This window comes from Argopecten irradians, chromosome 11 (genome assembly GCF_041381155.1).
Source record: "Argopecten irradians isolate NY chromosome 11, Ai_NY, whole genome shotgun sequence".
Taxonomy (NCBI): Eukaryota; Metazoa; Mollusca; class Bivalvia; order Pectinida; family Pectinidae; genus Argopecten; species Argopecten irradians.
In genome coordinates, this window is record NC_091144.1 from 11420160 (window position 1) to 11438817 (window position 18658).

General features: G+C 38.9%; 1 protein-coding gene and 1 non-coding gene across 3 annotated transcripts in view; both read left to right on the plus strand.

Annotated features, from left to right (window-relative positions):
* Nucleotides 1-18658, plus strand: part of LOC138334748 (G2/M phase-specific E3 ubiquitin-protein ligase-like) — a 206865-nt gene that overhangs the window by 67188 nt on the left and 121019 nt on the right. The window lies entirely within an intron of this gene.
* On the plus strand, nucleotides 11445-11517 carry Trnat-ugu (transfer RNA threonine (anticodon UGU)). The gene has a single exon. It is a non-coding gene; the product is annotated as a tRNA-Thr (tRNA).

The following is an 18658-nucleotide window of genomic DNA, read 5'->3' on the forward strand; positions in this document are numbered from 1 at the left end:
GTGATTTGAATACGAAACTATCTCTTTATTTACTAGCTCTGCTTGTTTTCATACAGTAAACAAACCGCGTGCACGTGGTAGACTTTTGTTAAATATATAAACAATAGACATGATTAAATAATTTCACCACTATCTCGGGTATAATTACCGTGTACCTATAGCCTTCACATCTGTATACATGCCCCAGGACATGGCATGCGACAACTATTGTACAGGTACGTGTGTATTTCACGGTCGGTTGATCAGACCTCAATGCAATCTATCGGTGTCGCTCAGGTAAGGCCGGTTTTCAGAAGTGTATTTTAGTTACATTTGACTATTCCGATCTCAAAATCGGTCCAGTATTCGGAATTGGGAGGGATCGGTTTTGGGAAGTTTTATATACTATTAATAAAGAGGAATTAATTCCATACATGACATCCATGTTCGGTTTCTAGAGGTGATCGGTTTTGAGAAGGTTCGGTTTCGGGAGGTTCCACTGTACGAATAATTCAAACATCTGAGTGACCAGGAAATGGTGACTAGTAAAAATGAACCCTATGAAAATTTGCCCGGGTTCGTCAGATTCCCGGACAAAAAAATGAGGAGCGGTAAAAAAATTATTTTATTTTTATTTCATTTTCGGAAAATAGGAGCGGGAAATCTGATGAACGAGACATTAAATTGGAATGGCCTTATCAGTGTATAATGTAAGCACAACACCCGCAGCGATTCTATTGTTACGTGAATAGTCGATGGTGTAGCAACGTGGAGTCATGACCCAACTTATGGCGGGAACATATGAATGACTCAATTCCAATCAGCTGTTCAATCGAATTCGTTGACGATGACAGGAGAGAAAAAATATTGGTATTTTAATGAAAAATATCCAACTGCCGCGGGAAAAAATAATATTCATTTACTTGAAAAACTGTACATATAAGGAATATATGTTTATTTTGTTTATTATCATTATACCCTCATAACCTCAACAAAATAAACATCTATTCCTTAATTAATGTTTGTGATATATATTTTTAGTGTAAAAGAAATAATTATAATGTTACATTAAAAACAACCTGAAAAGATGTAAAATATAATGCCAACTAGATTCAAATTACAACAACTATCATTTCCCTCAATACAATGCACATGTATTTATCACTTTGGGGAACTTACCATATATATGTCGAAGCAAGTGGGTCTCCATCTCTCTAGCACCAGCTTGATGAACCCAAAACAAACAACCAGGAACACACAATATCGACCACATGAATTGAAGTGATGCGACACGCCAGCTCACACAAGGATGTGTATGTATAGCGTTGCTGACGCTGCACACATCTCATGGAAAAACTGAAAGAAATCAAAGTACTGAAAGTACTGAGAGCTTAAGGCAAGTGAAGAAATTTAATTTGCAGGTATTCAGACGAGTAGACATAAAAAACAAGTGTTAGCTTCCCAAAAAGCTAAGAAGGCTACCATACAGTATTGTTTATTAGGAAGCAATGATAGGAAAGCTTGACAAATTGTTCTTTTCACAGTTACCTAGGGTAGCTGCCATAGTTCTTATTCTCATTTTTGAATAATGATAATTCAAATGCTTTCACATTCAATGTAAAAGATTATCAAATTCATGATATTCATGAAAGGGCCACTAGGCTACCTTTCCGAAACAAAAAAATTAAAAATCTTTTATAACAATTATAATATACCGTATTTTCCGGAGTATAAGCCGCTACTTTTTTCCCTGAAAATCGGGAGTGCGGCATATACACCAGTGCGACTTATCTGTGGACGAAAACCAAAATCTGACGATGTTTTGGCATTATTACGTCGTGATTCACATGTGAAAATCGTAAGTTTTACTCGCCAGTTTTGTAAAGTTATACATCGAACAAATCACTGTAAAAGTGTTTAAAAGATAAAATATGCAATGAAAATATATTAACGATGAAAATGATTACATATCAGATGCATATTCATTCGTAAAATTGTTTAATTCAAGGAAAATCCGCCGACTGAAACGTGTTTGTTTACTAGCGCAACACAATAGCGGTTTAGTAAAGTTATACATCGAAAATATCACTGTAAAAGTGTTTAAACGATATAATATGTGATGAAAATATAATAAAGATAAAAATAATAACGTACCAGATACATGTTCAATCGTAAAATTGTTTAATTCTTGGAAAATCGGCCGACTGAAGCGTGGTTGTTTACAGTCACAACACAATGGCGGACTGATTTGGATATCGATTTGCTGCAGGATCGTTACCAAGAAAATAATAACTAAAACGTCAAAAACCATCAAATATCAAACAATAAGTTAAATATATTATTTAAATATTATTTGAGTGAAAGAAATGTCCGCAGACAGGGAAAAAACAATCTTCTGAATGACTGCTAAATATAACTTGCACACGTGTTACACACGGTCAACATGTGTATTTCTCAGAAACCTGTCGCTGTGACTTCAATGAAATAATCGGCAGTCAAGTTTATAGTGTGAATTACATGTAATATAGAACATTATAGCGATGTTAAAAAGCACCAAACAGTCGTATAAAACATCATTTAATCGATCTCTGCAGCGGCAAACACCACGAAATCATATCCGGAAGTTTACAAAAATAAGGCTTCGGTGAATTGCATCATGGGATGGCAAGTTGAGAGAGAACACTCTAAACGAAGTCAATTTTAGGTTAATGATAGTCTTGATAATAAAGTAATCCTATACACATCAATATAATTAATACGCGAAGTATATCAAAATAGATATAAAAGAAAATCGTATGCATATTGAGGAAAGTATTTTAACCGGCATGTTGAAATATGAGAGAGAGTAAGCGTGAATTCGTACGGCCGCCATGTTTGTTTACACACAAGAAGTCTTACGTAATGGCAGAGTAAACAACGAACAGAAACATGACCAAATCAATTTTGCTAAAGATATTTACATCATTGTGAGTTTTATATGTTATACATTTACAGAACAAGTTTACAGACAGTTTTCGTTATTCTAATCGATCGATAAGCATTACCGTGCTTCATTAGAGATCGATCGTATACACAGAGGGTTGCGTGGGTGCATGGGCCTAACTTTTGGTTGCGGCTTATGTAACGGTGCGTCTTATGTGTGTACAAAACCTGAAAAAATCGTAAAAAAGGCCTCTGCGGCTTGTACACAGGTGCGACTTATTGTCCGGAAAATACGGTAATAAATTGAAGTTTTGCCGAGTGGCGCATCAACTAACTCATTGTAATTATGACGACGCCAGGAACATACTACAACCTGCGATATGAAACTTAACCTTTTATTTATTTCAATAAAGTTGTTCATAATGTGAAGAGGGCCTTTTCCTTATGCTAACAAGTTTTCCGTCAAATATACACTATACTGATATACATTTACATGTACTTGGACAAGTTGGTGAAATACATAGTATACAAGCATAACTTTTCGGTTAAAACTGTACTTTACTTTAGCACATACAGTTCCACAATTATCCCCTAAGCCTAACTTTGTTTCAGCATCTCCCATGTACGGATAGTTTTTACAAGTAGGTCATGACCATCTAGCGTACAGTTCCAGTTAGGCTATATCTAGATGCTCCACACGCTCCCGGCAATGTTTCTATTCAGTACGTGTAGCGACGCCTTATGTGATTTCTGAGAATAATGTCCAACAACCAGAAAAAACATTCAGACTTCTCTGGGTTTATCTAATGATAATTTGTTTGCAATGATTTCCCCACTGGTACCCCTTACACACATGAAATCTTCAACAACAAGTAACCAATTTTTTGTTTGCCCTGCAGGTAGGGCGTTAGAATTGTACCTGCTGCCCTTATTGCATGATCGTAAAAGGCGACTAAATTTAGGATCTTATCTTTTCTATTCTTCCTAACTTACTTTATCTTTCCTAATGCCTCCATTTGCACCGCCTCACTTTTGGCCTTGAGATGAGCTTTCGCCCCTGTGAGGAAGGCTCTGGGTTCTGTCCCCTGGCCGAGACAGACCAAAGTCTATAAAAGTTGTAGTTTCTGCTCCTGCTTAGCGTTCAGCATAAGGGGAGTGGGACAACTGGTTTGCCCGTTGTCAGTATAATGTGACCGGGTGGGGAGTGTTGTTTGGTGTCTTCAGTTGCGTGCTTCAGTGATATAGTACTATATAAAGGGCAACAGTTCCACTTTACAAGAAGACACAACATGAATTTACTGCAGTCTCCCAAAACACGCACCTCGCACAACATTCACGCAACACACCGCATACATAGGAGGCCGTCCTTTCATGACCATAGCTGTTAATAGGACATTAATTAATCAAACAAACAACACACGTAAATCATTTGGGCAAGCCAATCAAAGTGCAGTGATAGGGAAGGCCATGCGCCCTGCGCCATACGTGCATTTGTTGGATAAATGACGCATCAAAAAACATACTTAGACATTTTGATTGATCATCTGTAAGATATTATGGTTTTTGAGACGGACCCCGGTTCCTAAACACGATGATGTAAGGTCTTTTTTTATTGGTGTCCCGCCCGCTGATTTGTCAAATGTATACAAGAGGTTATATGACGCGTATTACAAACCACTAATGCATTGAAATATCGAGTTTTGTTTATCGTTTTTTTAAGTAAATGTAACTATATATCGTGTTCTGCCATCGAGTGTAAGCGATTTTCATCTAAATAAGCGACTTGTCACGTGACTCTCAGCAATGGTATAAGCGGTCCGATGTAAACAAAGATGTCATAATGCAAAATCTGATACTGTTCAGGGATTTCCCTGCGTTAGAACCTAGATGTAAATCTGATACTGTACTTGCTGGTCGAAATCATCTATGAGAGATAATTTCCATTCTTTTCACTCAACAGCTTGAAAGCCACAGAGACAATTTCTTTAGCATCCCCCCGATGTGGTCGATCACATTCACGTAACTTTATCTGAAGAACACCTGAACAAGTCAACCACTTGCATTACGCTAGTAATCTTCAACATCCCTTCCGTATTTGGAGACAAAAACAGTAAAACTCGTAAGCGTTCATTTCGTTTTGTTTCTACATTAAATAAATTGGTCTTTGGGTCGGTATATGAACTACATACCACTTATGTTTCTGATTTTGTATTTGACAAACAATGACGCATGAAGTGAACTAGGTAACATGTCTGTGTATTTCTGCTAACATACATATAATCAATGTTTTGTTTTACAACAAGAAAAAAAAAGTTTAATATTACTTCAAATTTTGAAGCAGTTTCTGGTTAAATTATCAGTTAACAAATTCATCTGCTAGCATTATTTACTTATTTGCTGAATCAACAGTACACTGACTAATGAGTGACTAATAAAACATTGATGATACATGCTGATGTTAATTTTTGTTTTCGCCTCAATGTCCCTAGAAAATGTTGTTTTGGCGCATTGTCTGATCAAATGTCCCATCAAAATTTTTATTTCAAGGGGACATAGTCGCATAGTAACAAATCTCCTTCCCTATCACTGAAATGAACTGTGTTTAATTATGTTTATTCAAAAATACTTGAATAAAATAACATAGCATAACATAACAAAATATTATTTTTATTTTACTCTTTAGCGATACATGTCCATCTGAACGTATGCATTTTGATATGTTTTTACATACCGTAAATCTGTTCAATTGCAAATTTACTTGAAACCTGCAGTCAGCTACTTATGTCATGTTCATCATTAGATGTTTTGCAACACTACGGTCAATTAGACAGAATTGTAACCCTAGATCTGATGACAAAGTTGTCTAGAGCTTTATATATCTGCCATTGCAGCTAGTTAACATATGCCCGGTATTATTTCACTGCTTCTTGATAATCTCAATTCTTCAACATTTTGAGTCTGCTGTGGATGACTAGCAAATATTGGGTCCTGTTATTTTAGAATTTAACAAAATATGCAATAATTTCAATAAAAAGTTATAGAGTTCTCTAACATAAACTTAAAGAATTTTGTTAAGTTCAAGTCAGTTGTGGAGTCATGTATACAAGTAATTTGAGTTAATATATTAGCATCATTTTTAATCTTTTTATTTTTAATTTTTATCAATATTTTAAGCTCATGTTTCCAGTTTTTAAATCAGAGATAATAATTGTCTTAATAAAACCTAGCCTTATTAGTGATTACACTTGTCTCTTAAACTTCATATATACATATGTATATTATGTACAAATGTATTGTGTATGCATGATTGTGTAACAGGAGAGGAGAAAATGTAGCGGCCAGACCGGGATTCGAACCCGGGACCCTCAGAACACTAGCCGAGTGCTCTACCGACTGAGCTACCTGGTCTCCGATGATCGACCCAGTCCAATCCCGCTACACTCCTCCCTCCTTTCTCAAAGTCTTCGCCCTCGAAGACATACGAGAATCTTCCAAATACCACCAACGTGGGTTATTTAGTTGGGCGCCAATTTTGTAACAGGAGAGGAGAAAATGTAGCGGCCAGACCGGGATTCAAATCCGGGACCCTCAGAACACTAGCCGAGTGCTCTACCGACTGAGCTACCTGGTCACCGATGATCGACCCAGTCCAATCCCGCTACAATTGTATCTCTATATTGATTAGCTACTGTTGTAGCGGAAAAGATATCACCTTTTGAATGAAAGTCAGTCAGAAGGTGATATCTTTTCCTCTACAACAGTAGCTATATATTAATTGATTACATCAATATGCTAATTCATTGTCATGTATGTTACACACTATACAAAATCCTACATACCGTTATGTTTTGTGATGTGACACTCCATTACCACGGTATCCATATGGACAATTTGGTAAATTAAATCTGTTACACCTATTAAATTAAATGCATTAAATTGTATGTCATAAAATTAGAAAATAATGCTAGCAGTTAATTTTTGTCAACTTCGAATTTGAAAAGGAAACTGCTCCAAAATATAAAGTAATGTTCTTGTTCTTGTAATAAAATAAAACATCTATGTCACATACGTTAGCAGAAATACACAGAGACACGTAAGTTCACTTGATGTGTAATTTATTTACTGTAGACAGGTATAAGCAAAACGAAATGAACACTTACGATTTTCGCTGTTTCTGTGTCAAATCCGGTACCCGTCAAAATACACGTAGGAAACATGTGTAGGCTTCCCGGCCGGGCATCCGTCAAAATAGGAAACATACTGATACTGAGTGTTAGATGTCTGTGTAAACGTAAAATTCAGTAACAAGAAGTACAAAATAGCACTCTTTTGTTCTTTTTTACTCACAAAGGATGAGATGACACTTCATCTGCTAACGACATGTTCACAAGCAACAATTCTTATTTCCCATGATCGGAGAAGTGATCATGAATGGCGCACATGTTTACTTTCACTATCGGTATGCTGTATATGATAACACCAGAGGCTATCCGAATGAAGACTACGTCACTCTATTGTACTTCCTGTTGCCCATGTGCGGTAAACAACATCTGTCACAGACATTCTGGGCTCTGTCAGCTTGTTACATTACGATTGTATGATGTTACAGATTGATATTAAATTGATATACCAATGCCATTTGCAGTATTGGAGAATAAATCTCTCCCATTTCATTATGATTACATTGAAATTTGCTCCATCTGCAGATCGCCCCAAACAACATCGGTAAATTGTACCACTAAGCTAACTCACGAAGTTGATACGTTCACATAGGAATACGTTCACATACTATAGGAATACATGTCGAGTATCTAGGTACGGATCGGATACTTAAATTCGGGTACACGAGGACAAAATTTAGTACCTATACCAACCCTACTTATACATACTTAAATCCTGTCAATTCCTTTATTTAGTGTTATCTAAACTAGAAGTTTATCCTATATGCAAATGATTGGCGAGAATTTAGGTCATCGATCGCTATAATTCATGCAAATTATTCTCACTATTTTCCATTAATAGACAATGATATTATAGCTTTGGACACATTTTTGAAACTATAACACTTAAGGAAATACTTCAGATTTTTTTCATGCAATCATAATTACACCATGACAGCATATTTGCTTTAGAAAGCGGATTTTTTGGACCCGAGGTGTAGTACTTTTTCACGCTAGGTGGTGTCGTAGTCGAAAAGGCATTTCCGGTATTTCCGGTCTCGCAGGCAATGACAAAACGCTGTAAGGCTATATAGCCTTAAGCGTAAAAACAAGAGGGCCTGTTTCGCTCACCTGGTTTGTAATGTCAAGTCATGTTCTGAATACAGGTTCATTGTTTCTTTTCTGAAGGAATTTGAATATTTACCTCTTATTTCCCTATTGGGCCCCACCCCTCCTGCCCCCGGGGGGTCAGAGCCAAAATTTATACAAGTTCTGTTCCCCTTCCCCCAAGGATATTTGTGGCCAAATTTGGTTACAATCCATGCAGAACTCTAGGACAAGTGGCGATTTATAGGATTTACCTCTATTTCCCCTATTGGGCCCCGCCCCTCCTGCCCCCAGGGGGTCAGAGCCAAAATTTATACAAGTTCCCCTTTCCCCAAGGATTTTTTTGGCCAAATTTGGTTACAATCCATGCAGAACTCTAGGACAAGTAGCGATTTATAGGATTTACCTCTATTTCCCCTATTGGGCCCCGCCCCTCCTGCCCCCGGGGGATCAGAGCCAAAATTTATACAAGTTCTGTTCCCCCTCCCCCAAGGATGTTTGTGGCCAAATTTGGTTACAATCCATGCAGAACTCTATGACTAGTAGCGATTTAAAGGAAATGTTGACGGACGGACGGACGACGGACGCCGGACGCCGCGCCATGACATAAGCTCACCGGCCCTTCGGGCCAGGTGAGCTAAAAATGATATCTAATCAACAAGGATACATACTATGCTCCAGAACGAAACATATTTAGAATAAGGGAAATTACACACCATTCCTGATGGGTACCCTGAAAATTCATGGCTCTTATTGAATGAGTCAAAGAATCATGCTATGTCAATTGAGTGACAGGGACCATATGTACATTAATACAAACCACATTGACCGGCTCCTTTCACACATCTATTGAAAGGTATCATATCCTAGATGCATCCTATATTGGAGTGAATTACAAGTCTTTATTTAATTTGATCGCCAAATGTCTTTCCTTAATTAGTCTTCTACATTGTATCTAACATTTTTAAGCTGAATCAGACAAAATATATCTTGGTTTTAAACGATCATAAGCCTCAGTATTGAAATATAATTATATGCTTCTATGATAGAATTTGTATATGCTTCTATGATAGAATTTGTAGAGTTCATGGAAATAAATTGAGTTTTGAATTATCTGCATTCAGGTTACATTAACCTTCCAAGTTTTAGTAAATTGCTCAAGACTTTCATTGAACTATTTATTTATTATGGCCTGGTTGAGAGGGCACTATTGCCTCATAGTATTGTTGAGGGATGGAATAGTGCCCGAGCCGAAGGCGAGGAGACTATAGATCCTATCACGAGACAATACTATGAGGCAAAAGTGCCCTCTCAACCACGCCATAATGGGTCAGTACATCACCATTACATGAGACCCCTTTTCATGTCATTGTAACAGAAACACGTCAAGCTACACCTCGCCACACTATCTCCATTTCCACACCACGTTGTTATGTTAAAAGTACAAATTTAACATATGAATTGTCTCAGAAATCTGTGTTTCTATAAAATGGGATTCAGCTTAATGAAGATTAAAAGTAGATCAATACAGAACAAGAGTGAACTGTCTTCTTTAGAAAAGCAACATTTGCTTCCATCCACGCCCACAACAGCCTGTCCGCCATCTTGGCGTCTTGGTTGAAGCCAAATGTTATCATGACGTCATGTAATAGTGACAACACAATACATTCATGTTCAATATTGCGCCACTTCAATAGTACCCGCTTGCCCAGGCACTACTGCAAATAGTAACCATGTGTGTAGCCAATCAGAATCCAGTATTCTGTCATGTGACGTACTAATGGCCAATAGGAAAACATATTATTGAGTACTATACATATATATATACTATTCTAACCATAATTGCTTAATTTCTAAAAAATACATTGAAGCATTAAACTATCTTCCTATGGCATCAATGGTCTATATAGATGCCAGAGCTTTGCAGAAAATCTTCATAATGTGCGCTACATAGTTTAATACTTATACATGTATTTACATTATCAACTCATATTAAGGTTTCTGCTTTCGCATTGTTTAAGCTAGACCAGGACAACCGTTTATCAACGACGATTTAATCCACAAGATGGAACAGCCATTTTGACGTTGATCAGTTGACAATACCACGTCAACATTAGTGACGTCATAATGGTCATGTTTTGGGTGTCAGTTATACTGTCATATACTTCACTTTGCCTTGGTTAGTTTATATTGTAGAAGTGACATGGAAATGTAAATAGTGTGATAACTGCATCTGCATACACACGAGTACACACTGAGACTTACATGTTTTGATATAATTTACATTGGCGCCTGTGATCATGAATGAAGATCAAGGTCATTTTTTTAAAAACAAATATGGTAGCCCTTCATCCCAGCATGTCACAGGCCCAATATCAGGTCTCTAGGCCTCTTTGTTATTCACAAAAAAGTAATTTCAAGATTTTAGCCTATTTGACCCCTGTGACCTTAAATGAAGGTCAAGGTCATTGATTCGAACAAACTTGGTAGCCTTTTATCCCAGCATGCTGCAGGCCCAATATGAGTATCCTGTGCCTTTTGGTTCTTGAGAAGAAGTCATTTAAAGATTTTAGCCTATTTGACCTCTGACAAGGCTCTGTGACTTTGAATGAAGATCAAGGTCATTCATTTGAACAAACTTGATAACCCTTCATTCCAGCATGTCAGGGGCCTAATATCAGGTCTCTAGGCCTCTTAGTTATTCACAAGAAGTCGTGTAAAGATTTTAGCCTATTTGACCCCTGTGACCTTAAATGAAGGTCAAGGTCATTCATTTGAACAAACTTGGTAGCCTTTCATCTCAGCATGCTACAGGCCCAATATCAGTAGCCTGGGCCTTCTGGTTCTTGAGAAGAAGTCGTTTAAAGATTTTAGCCTATTTGACCCCTGTGACCTTGAATGAAGGTCAAGGTCATTCGCTTGAACAAACTTGGTAGCCCTTCATCCCAGCATGCTACAGGCCAAATATCAGTACCCTGGGCTTTCTGGGTCTTAAGAAGAAGCTGTTTAAAGATTTTAGCCTGTAGCGGGATTGGACTGGGTCGACCATCGGTGACCAGGTAGCTCAGTCGGTAGAGCACTCGGCTAGTATTCTGAGGGTCCCGGGTTCAAATCCCTGTCTGGCCGCTACATTTTCTCCTCTCCTGTTACAAAATTGGCGCCCAACTAAATAACCCACGGTGGTGGTGTTTGGAAGGGTCTCGTGTGTCTACGGGGGCGAAGACTTCGAGAAAGGAGGGAGGAGTGTAGCGGGATTGGACTAGGTCGATCATCGGTGACCAGGTAGCTCAGTCGGTAGAGCACTCGGCTTGTATTCTGAGGGTCCCGGGTTCGAATCCCGGTCTGGCCGCTACATTTTCTCCTCTCCTGTTACAAGCCTATTTGACCCGTGACCTTGAATGAAGATTAAGGTCATTCATTTGAACAAACTTGGTAGCCTTTCATCCCAGCATGCTGCAGCCCCAATATCAGTATCCTGGGCCTTCTGGTTCTTGAGAAGAAGTTGTGTAAAGATTTTAGCCTTATTGACCCCCTGTGACCTTGAATGAAGATCAAGGTCATTCATTTAAACAAACTTGATAGCCCTTCATTCAAGCATGTTATGGGCCAAATATCAGATCTCTAGGCCTCTTAGTAATTCACAAGAAGTTGTTTAAAGGAGTTTTAGCCTATTTGACCCCTGTGACCTTAAATGAAGGTCTAAGTCATTCACTTGAACAAACTTGGTAGCCCTTCATCCCAGCATGCTACAGGCCAAATATCAGTACCCTGGGCTTTCGGTTATTGAGAAGAAGTCGTTTGAATGAAAAGTTTACGCACAGCGCACGACGACGGACGGTGCATGATGACAATAGGTCAGATGACCTAAAAATAGTACAGTATACATAACGGTCATCTGACTATTAGTACAATACAACATAGTCGTTTAAAGATTTTAGCCTATTTGACCTCTGTGACCTTGATTGAAGGTCAAGGTAATTCATTTGAACAAACTTGGTAGCCCTTCATCCCAGCATGCTACCAGCATGCCACATGCTCAATATCAGTACCCTGGGCCTTCTGGTTCTTGAGAAGAAGTCATTTAAAGATTTTAGTCTATTTGCCGCCCGTGACCTTAAATGAAGATCAAGGTCATTCATTTGAATAAACTTGATAGCCCTTCATCCAAGCATGCTACATGCCCAATATCAGTACCCTGGGCCTTCTGGTTCTTAAGAAGAAGTCATTTAAAGATTTTAGCCTATTTGACCCCTGTGACCTTGAATGAAGATCAAGGTCATTCATTTGAACAAACTTGGTAGCCCTTTATCCCAGCATGCCACAGGCCTAATATCAGGTCTCTAGGCCTCTTAGTTATTCACAAGAATTTGTTTAAATGATTTTAGCCTATTTGACCCCTGTGACCTTGAATGAAGGTCAAGGTCATTTATTTGAACAAACTTGGTAGCCCTTCATCCCAGCATCCTACAGGCCAAATATCAGTACCCTGGGCCTTCTGGTTCTTGAGAAGAAGTCATTTAAATATTTTAGCCTTTTTGACCCCCGTGACCTTGAATGAAGGTTAAGGTCATTCATTTGAACAAACTTGGTAGCCCTTCATCCAAGCATGTCACAGGCCCAATATCAGTACCCTGGGCCTTCTGGTTTTTGAGAAGAAGTCGTTTAAAGATTTTAGCCTATTTGACCCTCGTGACCTTGAATGAAGGTCAAGGTCATTTATTTGAACAAACTTGGTAGCCCTTCATCCCAGCATGCCACAGGCCTAATATCAGGTCTCTAGGCCTCTTAGTTATTCACAAGAAGTTGTTTAAAGGATTTTAGCCTATTTGACCCCTGTGACCTTGAATGAAGGTCAAGGTCATTTATTTGAACAAACTTGGTAGCCCTTCATCCCAGCATCCTACAGGCCAAATATCAGTACCCTGGGCCTTCTGGTTCTTGAGAAGAAGTTGTTTAAAGATTTTAGCCTTTTTGACCCTCTTGACCTTGAATGAAGGTCAAGGTCATTTATTTGAACAAACTTGGTAGCCCTTCATCCCAGCATGCCACAGGCCTAATATCAGGTCTCTAGGCCTCTTAGTTATTCACAAGAAGTTGTTGAAAGAATTTTAGCCTATTTGACCCCTGTGACCTTGAATGAAGGTCAAGGTCATTTATTTGAACAAACTTGGTAGCCCTTCATCCCAGCATCCTACAGGGCAAATATCAGTACCCTGGGCCTTCTGGTTCTTGAGAAGAAGTTGTTTAAAGATTTTAGCCTTTTTGACCCCTGTGACCTTGAATGAAGGTCAAGGTCATTCATTTGAACAAACTTGGTAGCCCTCCATCCCAGCAACCTACAGGCCAAATATGAGTACCCTGGGCCTTCCGGTTATTGAGAAGAAGTCGTTTGAATAAAAAGTTTACGCACGGCGCACGGCGCACGCGGCCGGACGGCGGACGGCGGACGGCGCACGGCGCACGGCGCACGCGACGACGGACGGTGCATGATGACAATAGGTCATCCTGACCCTTCGGGTCAGATGACCTAAAAATAGTACAGTATACATAGTTTTTTTATGTATTCATGTTTTTCACAGTACTGTTCAGCACCTGTCTTTCTATGATATATTCTATATGTGTTATCACCACTACATATACAGGGGCGGATTTAGGTTTTGAGGTTAGAGGGGGCGTGGGACAAAGCAAATCAGGCGAGGGGTCTGGGGGCCGCCTAGGCCCCCAGAAGCTCTCGAATAAATGGCGCAAAATCCTGCATTCTGAGGATTTCATGAACACATTTTCCAGAAAATAATCGAAGCCATTTAAGGATGTTTATTTATTGTTTTCATGTCATATTTTTTATTTGAAGTTTTGATTGAATTTTTTTTACTTACAGAATTGCAATATCAAAATCTTAATATTTATATAGACATTTAAAGCGAAGAAGGGCGGGGGTCTGGGGGCCGCCTAGGCCCCCAGAAGCCCTCGAATAAATAGCGCAAAATCCTGCATTCTGAGGATTTCATGAACACATTTTCCAGAAAATAATTGAAGCCATTTAAGGATGTTTATTTATGGTTTTCGTGTCATATTTTTTATTTGAAGTTTTGATTGAATTTTTTTTACTTACAGAATTGCAATATCAAAATCTTAATATTTATATGGACATTTAAAGCAAAGAAGGGCGGGGGTCTGGGGGCCGCCTAGGCCCCCAGAAGCCCTCGGAGCGGGGGTCTGGGGGCCGCCTAGGCCCCCAGAAGCCCTCGAATAAATGTACACTTTTTCCAAAAAATAATTGAAGCCATGTAAAAATGTTCGTTTATTATTTTTGACGTCTAATGTCATATTTTGAATATAAAGTTATAGAATTGCACTGCCTAAAATCTGAATATCTATTCATAGAGGCACGAAGCAAAGAAAAGGATGGGGGTCTGGGCCGCCTAGAACGAATATACTTACCCGGCCTACTATGCCTTTAGGCCGGGTACGAATTGGTCCCTATGTTTCGTAGTGGAGCACTGCCTCCGAAAATCACTAGGGCACAGTTTTTCATACTTTTTTGAAGGTTTTGAAGTAATAGGGAACAATTGTAGCTCTAAAGATGACACCATTTTCAGTCAAAAAGTCTTTTTAGCTACAATATTGCAGCTAGGGTCCGCCTATTGAAGGTTTTTATAGGACTAATGAAAGTGTATGTGAACTTTTTTAACGATATAAGCTTTTACTTTTATACATTATCTGTCAGATTAGATAATTTATTTTTCCTAACTTACACAATCTTCATAATTCGTGTATTGGACAATGAAAGAAAAGAAGGTTAGTGGTCTTGTCTATGGCCATAAGGTGCCAGGAGCCATTGCTATCATCCTGTTTTCTAATAGGGAGCCTTTTGTCATGTGCATTAATTTTTTAACATCGTTTGCCTATCTTATAACATTATCGTTAAGATATGTTTTTATTGAAACAAAAAAGGAAGGCATCTGGCCATGGGGTGCACCCAGACCCTAGAAGCTCTCATTTTCTGTCGCATTCCACTTTTTTCTTTACACACATTTTCTTAGGACAAATAAAGGCTTCTAGAAGCATTCGGCGTCAGTAGTGATCTTGTAACTGGCGTTTTGAAAGTACGCACACATTTGTGAATTGATAGTCGGATTTAATACAGGACTTTAATGCTGATTCAAAAATGTGTATTATATCATTTACAACCTGGAAAACGAAGGGAATGATATATAGTCAACCAGCGAATACTCATGGCCAGCTACAATTCTTTCCACCCACCCCCTGCCCCTTTTCTTTTATTGCTAAGGATATCGAGATATAACCTGTCAATATTGAATATTAATGACAATAAATTATCTAATATATTGGGAATTTATCGGGTTTTTTTTGGAAAAAGTAAATACTTGAAGGGATTTACATTGTACCTTTTAAGCGATGGAGATAAAACCTTAACTTACACGAAAAAAATTATAATTATTCCATTGCGCCTGGATACAAGTATGTTCATGCATGTAAGTACCACAAAGTCGAATACATTTAGATTTTAAAATGATAACATCAAACGGTAAAGGTAGGAAATGGAGCTTTCTGTCTAATTCTCACTCTTTATCTAATTCCTTAATTTTTTCCCTTTTTCCCTCTTTTTTTTTCTTCCTTCTTTTCCTTCCTTCCCCTCTTTCTTTTCCCCTTCTTTTTCCTTTTTCTTTTTTTTCTCTCTCCTATTTTAGGGGGGGCGTACGCCGGGTCCGCCCCCCCTTGGATCCGCGCCTGATATAGAGTCGCTACTAAGTGTATATGTTACGGGTCGAAGAAGTACCTTATTATCAACTGTTGTATACATGTCGGCAAGATACATATTACCTGAAGCTGAGTTTTCTTTTGGTTTGATGTTCATACAGTATATGACCAAAACCGAGATCCCCAGCGTACCTCCGCCAAGTATGTTCAACTGATATGTCCAGTGTTTGTATAAACAAATCTACTGACACCAATTGCTACACTAGAACTGGAATAGCGACCCATGGAAGGAATGATCCATATGATATGCATTGCTATACAATGTAGTATATATACATATATACTCTGGGCTCACACTACCTATTCGAATTTTCGTTAATAACGAATCGATCTGGCTAATTGCTAAAATAAATTCATCCTAATTCGCAAACAAGAGGCCCAGAGGGCCTGTATCGCTCACCTAGTTTGTAATGCCAAGTAATATTCTGGATACAGGTTCATTGTTTATTTTCTGAAGAAATTTGAATATTTACCTCTAATTCCCCTATTGGGCCCCACCATTCCTGCCCCCTGGGGGTCAGAGCCAAAATTTATACAAGCTCTGTTCCCCTTCCCCCAAGGATGTTTGTGGCCAAATTTGGTTATAATCCATGCAGAACTCTATGACTAGTAGCGATTTATAGGATTTACCTTTATTTCCCCTATTGGGCCCCGCCCCTCCTGCCCCCGGGGGGTCAGAGCCAAAATTTATACAAGTTCTGTTCCCCTTCCCCCAAGGATGTTTGTGGCCAAATTTGGTCACAATCCATGCAGAACTCTAGGACAAGTAGCGATTTATAGGATTTACCTCTATTTCCCCTATTGGGCCCCGCCCCTCCTGCCCCCGGGGGGTCAGAGCCAAAATTTATACAAGTTCTGTTCCCCTTCCCCCAAGGATGTTTGTGGCCAAATTTGGTTACAATCCATGCAGAACTCTATGACAAGTAGCGATTTATAGGATTTACCTTTATTTCCCCTATTGGGCCCCGCCCCTCCTGCCCCCAGGGGCTCAGAGCCAAAATTTATACAAGTTCTGTTCCCCTTCCCCCAAGGATGTTTGTGGCTAAATTTGGTTACAATCCATGCAGAACTCTAGGACAAGTAGCGATTTATAGGATTTACCTTTATTTCCCCTATTGGGCCCCGCCCCTCCTGCCCCCGGGGGGTCAGAGCCAAAATTTATACAAGTTCTGTTCCCCTTCTCCAAAGGATGTTTGTGGCCAAATTTGGTCACAATCCATGCAGAACTCTAGGACAAGTAGCGATTTATAGGATTTACCTTTATTTCCCCTATTGGGCCCCGCCCCTCCTGCCTCCGGGGGCTCAGAGCCAAAATTTATACAAGTTCTGTTCCCCTTCCCCCAAGGATGCTTGTGGCCAAATTTGGTTACAATCCATGCAGAACTCTATGACTAGTAGCGATTTATAGGATTTACCTTTATTTCCCCTATTGGGCCCCGCCCCTCCTGCCTCCGGGGGCTCAGAGCCAAAATTTATACAAGTTCTGTTCCCCTTCCCCCAAGGATGCTTGTGGCCAAATTTGGTCACACAATCCATGCAGAACTCTATGACTAGTAGCGATTTAAAGGAAATGTTGACGGACAGACAGACGGACGGACGGACACGACGGACGGACGGACGGACGGACGGACGGACGGACGACGGACGACGGACGCCGCGCCATGGCATAAGCTCACCGGCCCTTCGGGCCAGGTGAGCTAAAAATGCTTAAGTTTCGCAGACACAAGCTTCAAACATAGTTTTTTTCAGTCACATTACTTTCATAGCAAGTCTAAAACTGTTAAAACAGTTGATAAATTAATCAGTTACTGTACAGTTACTGTACAGTACCATATACATAGAGTAAAACCCCTCTAACTCAAACCCGGATTCCTCGAATAATCCCTATTCGTCAATCTGGTCGTACAGTCCCGACCGTCTCCGTATATAATCTATTCAACAAAACCCTGGATAGCTCGAACAGCTATTCGTCGGATACCCCTTATTCCTGGAACAGAATTATGTACCTGTTTCATCAAATACATAGTATTTACCCATGTATTCGTCGAACAGGTGTTCAGCCCTTGAGATTTTTTTACCTGTGTCACACCTGACTGCACAGACCGACATGAATAATTGCTCACGATCTTGTGTTTATACAGTTGGTGTGTCGAGCCTTTAGGTAATTAAGACATTAACGGTGTCATTATTACCTACCTACACAATCGCAAGTCATTGTTTGATGCTAACTTTATTTGAATATTTCAGAAAAGGCATTAAGTTATTGATGTTTCTCTCGTAATAATTTTCACTGTAAATACGAAAATATGGAAGTTTTTGATCTTGGTAAATAGAAAGTACACATAATGTGAAATGACAAAAGAGGCGGAAGATATTGCTGACGTCCGCCTAATTATAAAAGTTTATTTTTTTTAAATTTCTTTGTTGGTTTCATTCGACAAGCTAACACAATGTTATTTATCGTAAGATGTAAATGATATCAAATGATATATGCAAAATACATTTTATTAGTGCGTTCCGTATCTCGTAAATTGTATTTTGTAACTTTACTTGTAAACTCATATAACCCAACGTCACGCTTTTACTAAATAGACATCTATAAATATCATTTCTTATGTCCGTAAATAATAATAATGCTGGTTAATAACTTTATTGTGAGTATATATTTTGTAAATGTTTTAAATGATTTATGATAATTAAATAATACA